Source organism: Sinocyclocheilus grahami, unplaced genomic scaffold (assembly GCF_001515645.1).
Source record: "Sinocyclocheilus grahami isolate Dianchi unplaced genomic scaffold, SAMN03320097.WGS_v1.1 scaffold67.1, whole genome shotgun sequence".
Lineage (NCBI taxonomy): Eukaryota > Metazoa > Chordata > Actinopteri > Cypriniformes > Cyprinidae > Sinocyclocheilus > Sinocyclocheilus grahami.
The window spans coordinates 623137-631571 of NW_015505246.1; the positions used below are offsets into that span (position 1 = coordinate 623137).

An 8435-nucleotide genomic window follows, 5' to 3' on the forward strand; every position below is an offset into this window, starting at 1 on the left:
TGATTGTTCTTGAATGGCCCAGCCAGAGCCCTGACTTAAACCCAATTGAGCATCTCTGGAAAGACCTAAAAATGGCTGTCCACCAACGTTTACCATCCAACCTGACAGACCTGGAGAGGATCTGCAAGGAGGAATGGCAGAGGATCCCCAAATCCAGGTGTGAAAAACTTGTTGCATCTTTCCCAAAAAGACTCATGGCTGTATTAGATCAAAAGGGTGCTTCTACTAAATACTGAGCAAAGGGTCTGAATACTTAGGACCATGTGATATTTCAGTTTTTCTTTTTTAATAAATCTGCAAAAATGTCAACAATTCTGTGTTTTTCTGTCAATATGGGGTGCTGTGTGTACATTAATGACGGAAAAAAATTAACTTAAATGATTTTAGCAAATGGCTGCAATGTAACAAAGAGTGAAAAATTTAAGGGGGTCTGAATACTTTCCGTACCCACTGTATGTGGTTCTTAGACTCCCATTCACTGCTATATAAGTTTACACAACTATGATGACTTCCGCTGATGAGAAACCCGGAAATGGTCCATTTATCTTAATAATGGAGTTTTTGTCTATTGAAAGTTTTTCTCAGAAAGACATGTCATCAGCTGAACAATTGGTATGTTGTTAAACAACAGTACAATCTATTGAATGCACTGTAATACACCTTAAGCAAAATTAGCTGCTACATAAAAGTCTTATGTTTTTATGATTACTCACCGCCTTTTAGTCCAGTAGACAAGAATAATGATTTAGAGCAATTAGTTTCCAATTCAGATTTAAAATCTCTTTTTATCCTGCCTTTCTACTATCTATGTAGCTACCCAGTTATAACAACTTTATATCTGAATGCTCTCAAACTTTAGGGAGCATTTCTTTTCTTGCAAACATTATGGAAACATTACTTTTACATGTTCGCTGAACATTCTGAAACAAGTAGTAAGATTTTAAAAAATGAATCAAAAACGTTTAAGGAAATGTATCTATCTATCTATCTATCTATCTATCTATCTATCTATCTATCTATCTATCTATCTATCATCTTCTTGTCAAATGCAATTATCCCCAAGATCCTCCGTGGTGACTGAGATTAGGATTTAGGACTTTCTTACTTGAGATTAGGCTTAGAGTAATATCTTTAGACGCTGTAAGCGCCTGTAATACTTACAGGCAACAGTCCCAAAAAAATATACATCACAAACACATAAAAATGTACTCTGTTATTCATCTGCTCTGCAGACAGTGTCATTTGAAGATGCCTCTGTGTCCCATTTGGCTCATACACAAAGTGGGGCTTCAGCACCAAGGACAGTGACCAAACACAGACATGGCTGGTGGCGCATTGCACAGCAAGGCTTCATCCACTTGAGGCTCATCATTGAGGACTAGAAAAGATGCTCAGGTGGCCCAGAAGGGGGAGTTGGAGGTAGTCTAAAGCCATTGTTTCCTTTCACTTCCTAACAGGATTAGAGGAAGATTAACTATTGCCTGCAACCTTTGACCATGTTGTACCTGCTTCCTCAACCACACTGCTTGAATCAACCCCACAAATACAAACAATGCCACAGTAAAATCTTGCACTGACCACTGCACTTAAAATGCCAAAGATACTTTTTTGTGCCCGCATGTCCCCAGTGAATTTCATTGGAAAGTCTGCATTTGTCCTCAGCAGTAGTTCACCCAAAAATAAACATTTGCTGAAAAACATTCAAGATGTTGGTGAATTTGTTTCTTCATCCGAATAGCTTTTGAGAAATTTAGCATTAAATCACTTAGAGAAAGCAAAAAGACATGTATTTTTGCTGGAAGAAATTGTTTGAAGTTAAACATGTCTTAATCATGGATTAGTCAGTTACTTGTGGATCACTGTGATGCTTTATCAGATGTTTGAACTAATTTTGACGTCACCAGTTCACTGCAGAATATCAGTTGGTGAGGTGACTGGTTAAGTGATGCAATGCATAATTTTGGCAAATCTGTTCTGATGAAGAAACAAATGCATCTAAATATGGGATGGCCTACATTTTCAGCAAATTTTCATTTTGGGATAAACTATTTCTTTATGTGACTTTTTGCTTCACAGATATTTTAAAGCATACATAACCTCAAACAAGTTTTTGTAGGAACAAGTGTTGTGTATAGCAGAATTATTCCAGGGAATTATAGTGAAGATATTGAAGTGTCCCTTGTGTATGCCAACACCGAAATAACATTTAATTTGAAAGCCAGTGCCATATGATATTACCATAAATGACAGCAAGTTGTATTCTACATTTTTCATTGTGTGAGATCTGAATGAACTTCCTAAATGTGCAATATAGAATTTCATTTTCATTTAAAAAAATTTAAATAAATTCTATATTGGCAAATTTAGAAAGTTCATTAAGAACGCACATTGAACAATATAGAAAACAATTTTCTGATTTAGTTTTTATTAAACAGTCCTGATCCAGTTTTAACGATTAAATTTTAGACAGTTTAACGTTTGTTAGAACAGAAATGAGAAGATTAGATTAATTTTACTGAGAAGTGGTAAATATAATTAGACTCAGATCATTGTGATTGATATTCCCCTTTAGCGCTGTTTCGCTTACGTTGCAGCGTTCTGTCGGTCAGTACGGAAGTCGGAAGTAGGGTACTTGCAGACGCTCCCTAACAATTTGCTGAGAGTCATCAATTATGCAGGCTAGCCGTACTCACTGGGAAGGAAGATAGCGGCAACAATATAGCGACAGCCGCAGTTTCTCCTGGATCTTTTAAACATCCTTAGGCACGCAAGATCTACATGGATCTCGCTTAATGCGGAAAAAGTAAGTAGACTTTCTCTTGTCTACAGCGCAAGTGTGGTTGTTTTTTCAGGTGGTTATAGCCTGTTCTGAGCGTGTCTCATACCTGGACTCATCTGCCGCAGAGCGGTCTCTCGCGCTCAGCATCTTTTCTGCTCACAGATGTGGATAGGCTTGCTGCAGGAAAACGCCAATTAACACACCAGACACTACTAATAGCTATAGTACTGATCAAACAGAGTCTATGCAAAGGGGGAAAGTCTGACTGAGGTAAATGAGGGTGTTGGCCTGGCGCTGGAAACATAACATTAGTGTGTGTGTGTGTGTGTGTGTGTGTGTGTGTGTGTGTGTCGAAATGTAGAATATACGCATACCATGGGACAGGCAAGTACGACCGCCGCAAACTTTATTGCATGGGAATACTGTGCGGACAGACTGATGCAAGACGCAGTATTCAGCATTCAGATGTCATTTGTGACCGTGTTTTGCAACGTAACATGTTAAAATCACTAATGTGGCCGTTTTTAGTCCCCCTGCGCCTGGATTCCCCCTCCCTTCGAGTCACCCTCGCCATACTTCTTTGGGCTGGTCTCCCTAGAATCGGTGCGTTTCCGTTTTTGCCGTTAAAAACTGGGACTACCACCCTCGTTTTCTCATTCACTCCTCCCCAAGGCGTTAGCGGCACGATGCGCCCGACCGCGTGCGCGGTTGCGGGTTAAATCACAGAGAGGACGGTGTGACTGCACGGGTGTGGTGCTGGAGCGGACAGAGTCCCAAATGTTCTTGAAGTGTTCAGATGCGAATGCTATTGAAACCTAGCGGGATATAAATCTAGACGTATAATAAAACATCGCAGGCACGACTGTCTGAGACGTCAGTGGCGTTCAGATGTAGATGTTTCACAGATTGATTCGCTGGCTCGTGTCTTCGCGCGAGCTCCCCTCAGCTCCACTGCAGTATTTCAGTCCGGATGCCATAATTACCGCAAACAAACTTGGACTTACTGATCTGCAAATCCCATAACACGTAGCGCCTTCAGATGCGCAAAGCTTGTTAGGAGGAGAAATTGCATAATACGTGTGTGGGGCGGAAGTATGGACCAGTTTAATATGTTCTTGCCATCGCACATGCTTTATAAATTATATTTGCTTTGAAATAACGAGGACCGTTTCCTGAATGGGGTGTAGCCTATGTTAATGTTGGCGTAACCAAACAAGTATTACAAAGGCAAAAGGCGAGATAGCTAAATGTAGCCTAGTCAAAAAAGGACATATTTGTGTGTTTATGTGTTTTGAAATCTAAAAACAGAGAGTTATAGTCAGATTTTACGGCCTTTATTCTCCACACGGGATAGGGCGGCGAGGTTCGTCTTCGTGACAGCTGTGCAGCTCCCCTCCCCTCGATGTACAGTGCCAGAGGCCGAGCGTCCGCTTTCCCTATAATTTCATTAAAGGCATCAAATACGGAAAAGTCATGTTTCATCGTGGCTTGAGGCAGCATCTGTGATTTTTTTCTAGAGGACAAGCGTGAGCTCGCGCTGAGAGGTGCTGAACGGACAGCGCCGCTAAGACTCATTCGACGGCATCTAGAAGACGGCGGACTTATCTCGGCTTCCTAACAACATACGACACTTCTTCTTGCTTGATAAGGAATACCTTTGCGATGTTACGGGAACGTGCAGTTTACCAGAGATGAGATCACGCAATGACTTTGCTTGAAGGCACGTAAGTAGCCTGACCTGTTTAATGGCATCGGTTATTTTGGATTTAACGTGTAGGTGTTTAACTCGGGGCAATCGAAAAGTGGAGGACGTACCATTAAACAGCATATTCTTTTTCGATAGCCAACGATGGCAAATCAAGAAATAAATGCAGTAGTTTAGTTAAGGTCATTGTGTGTATATATTGTCAGGGCCTGTCTATCTGATGCATCACCTTGAGCCTAGGCATCTCTACAGTATCCCAGGAAGGAGACTTGGAGGTTGGACACAGCAGTGTGTAACTTAAAACGCACGTCATAGTGTTTACTTTGTATTTCTTTTGTCTACACAGTCCATTTAAAAAAAAAAAAAAAAGAAAAAACTTTGTTGCTTTACCTAATGTGTCTATGGCAAGCTGCTTTAACAAACATTCATTAAAATTAACTACTAATGCTGTTTTTTTACATACTTAATTTTAATAACGAGAAAGCGATTTAATAGTGATTAGTATCTTTTTTTCAAATTTGCTATTGACTGTTCATTATATAAGTAGTCATTCTATTGTTTCTAGTAGGCTAACTAGTAAGTTCTACTGCCTAATGAATGAACCGATAATACATTCTACTAATGAATAGCGAAACTGGATCATATCCCAGCAATGACTGAAATACTAATTGCAACTGCTACAATGTTCTGAATAAGTGCTAGTGAGTAAAGCAATACATAATTGTCACTATTGTAATAAACAACTAGTGTCTAATGAAAACGTTTTAAATAAAACAAATAGTACTGGAGTACATTTTACAAGAAAATACTATTTCAGTCTATAGCCCTATTCGGACGGTAATTGTTTTTCAGGGGGACGTAAGTGATTTTCACCATTTACAGGGGGTAGTTTGTGATTTTAATGCCATCCGAATCCAGGATGTTGGTGTTTTTCTCTCACCTTCCCCGTAAAAACCCCTGGCCGAATTACCTACTCGTGCCATGTGGTAATTTAATTGCCATCTGAATCCACATCTCTGAGTTTACGAGAAGAAATCGATTCAAAATTCAGTGTTTAAACCCTTTTTGAGCACTTCCGAACACCGTAAGGTAACATTGTACTTTGGTGTAATTTGCATACAGATTTATTTCTGAAATGCTGGAAAGCATTTGAAAGAACAATATTTCATAACCACAGCGACTGGGAGCAGAAAGAGAAGAAAAGCACGTAAACATTCGAAATGGGTCTTTATTATGGCAGCAGCAGGTATGCTATACAATTTAAAAATGTGTATTATAAACAGATATGTATCGCGTATAATTATATACAACTGTAGTGGTCTATTTTCCTATTTTTAAACAGGAGATTTAAATAATCAAATAATAAATGTAATAAAATAATAAATAATAAATAAATAGGATTAGTCTATATATTATTAAATATGCCTGGAATAATAAGAATGCATTTTACATAATAATAAGTATTTTTAAATACATTTAACACAATAGTAAGAATACATTTTTCAATAAAATTCATTTTATTTACAGCAGACAATCATGTGACTGGCCACGTGAGCAGCGCGTTCCCGGGTTTGTAGGATCACAGAACTCGCTCCTCCACTGTGAATAAATCGCCATCCGAATCCATGAGTTTTATCACTGAGGTGATATGTAAATTTATTTTTACAAACGTCCATATGAGAAACAATTACCATCCAAATCGGGCTTTTTACTTAAAACTTTCATGTTTAATTAAATGCTACTTGTTTTTTCTTAGTAATTATTTGTGAAATTTACTAGCAGTTTCTGAGTGAAAATTGTTTCAAAGCCGTTTTTATCTAATGAATACTGAATAATAACAAATATGAATATTAGTCACATTTGGGTTGCTTAATCCAATTATATTATTACTTAATAATGGCTTAATAAGTAATTTAAAATAGACGATAGTTAAATAATGCTATAAATTACATGAATAAATGTTACAAGTCCTTGCTATAATAGATTTGCTGTAGATCAGGAAGCCTTTTAATGGTATTTTAATGGTGATAAAGTCGCCAATCATATTGAGCAGTTCTACTAATGAATAGTTTTAGTAAAACTACCAGAAAGTACCAGCAGTGATTGGAAAACATATTTGTTCAAAGTGAATACTTGATTTCTGAACTAAAAAGTAAAGAAATAAGTACTTATGTTTACTGAACGTAATAACTAACTCATTACTAATGGAATGTAAACTATAAGATTGCTTAATAGTAATTTAAAATAAATGCAAGTAGCCTTTTAATGGTATTTTAATGGTGATAAAGTCGCCAATCATATTGAGCAGTTCTACTAATGAATAGTTTTAGTAAAAATACCAGAAAGTACCAGCAGTGATTGGAAAACGTATTTGTTCAAAGTGAATACTTGATTTCTGAACTAAAAAGTAAAGAAATAAGTACTTATGTTTACTGAACGTAATAACTAACTCATTACTAATGGAATGTAAACTATAAGATTGCTTAATAGTAATTTAAAATAAATGCAAGTAAAAAAAAAATGCTAGTTTAAAGGAATAAATGTTAAAATGACTTGCCCTAGGTCTGCTGTTGATCAGGAAGCCTTCTGTTTTAATGGTGATAAAATCGCCCATCATAAAGAGCAATGTCACGTGACCGTGGGCACTTCAGTATTGATTTGGACTTAACGGAATTCGTTTTTAGTGTATAAATAATTAATGACTGTGTCATTAAGGATATAGAGAACAGGGATTCAGCATTACACATCATATAAAACAATCCTGCAAAAAGACAAGTGAAAGAGAATCGTTAGTGTTGGCTGTTAGGTTTAATATTTTTGAAAGTGAATGTGAAAGAATGTGATGTCTGTATGACACATCATATAGCACTTACATGAGTTAAGATATGTGGATGTGTGGAGATGATGGTCTGCAAACATGCAGCTTCAGTAATCAGTTGAAGAGGGCATCATGTCATCAATGGTTATGTGCGCTTATACATAGTGCTTATGTGCTCATATTCTTTTCTTGTTTTTGCTTGTGTAATTAGTTTAGTACTAGAAAAGGACACATTTTACATTGATCACTGGTCCATAAATGCAAGTCAGCCCTGCAATAGAAAATGCCTGTAAAGGGACATTCTGGAAAAGGAATAGCCCAGTTTAGTGGAGCCTGAGGGACTAGGATGGGACTGGCTCTGCGACACACACCTGGAACACAGGAGAGGGTGACTAAGTGCAAATGTGATTCAGAGTTTTTCCTGCACATTTGTGATAAATCTTTGAAAAGGATTGTTCTTCACCGTCAAAACTCTATAGGGGAAGTTAATTTGTTAAAGGTGTCATATGATGCTGCTAAAGAGAACATTATTTTGTGTATTTGGTGTAATGTAATGTGTTTATGCGGTTTAAGGTTCAAAAAACACATTATTTTCCACATACTGTACATTATTGTTTCTCCTCTATGCCCCACCTTTCTGAAACGATTTTTACAAAGCACATCGGTCTGAAAAAGCAAGGTGTGCTGTGATTGGCCAGCTATCCAGTGCGTTGTGATTGGCTGAATACCTCAAGCAAGATAAATGACAAACAGCAAGCCCTACTCTACACTGCCCAAAAACTTGCTTTAAATATATAAAATGTAAAAACTCTTTAAATATAAAAAACGCACTTACAGTCTTTGAGTCAGAACAGCCGGCATTGTAGTCTGCTCTCTCAGGATCAGGAAACGGTCCTCCATAAAATGTGCTACACACGTCTGAATATTTGGGTTGAAGTGTTCTGGAACAGTGTTGTAAATACAACTTAACCACTGATATCTAGTCGTGTCCATTTTTGGAAGGCAAAACAAAGTAGTTTTGCTTTCACAACGAAACACAGCGTGACACACGGTGGCCTAGAGTGAGCAGAGGCCTGGGGCTAAAGTGAGCAGAGGCGGCGGATTCGACGAAGGAGGCTTGCGGCAACCACATG

At 37.7% G+C, this 8435-nt stretch overlaps 1 protein-coding gene across 1 annotated transcript in view; it reads left to right on the forward strand.

The window, feature by feature from the left end:
• The first annotated feature begins 2701 nt into the window (after positions 1-2701).
• scn8ab (sodium channel, voltage gated, type VIII, alpha subunit b) overlaps positions 2702-8435 on the forward strand; it is a 66231-nt gene continuing 60497 nt past the window's right edge. The window contains exon 1 of the mRNA XM_016272007.1: positions 2702-2803. The gene's annotated coding sequence lies outside the window, so the exon portion shown is untranslated. The remainder of the gene's footprint in view (positions 2804-8435) is intronic.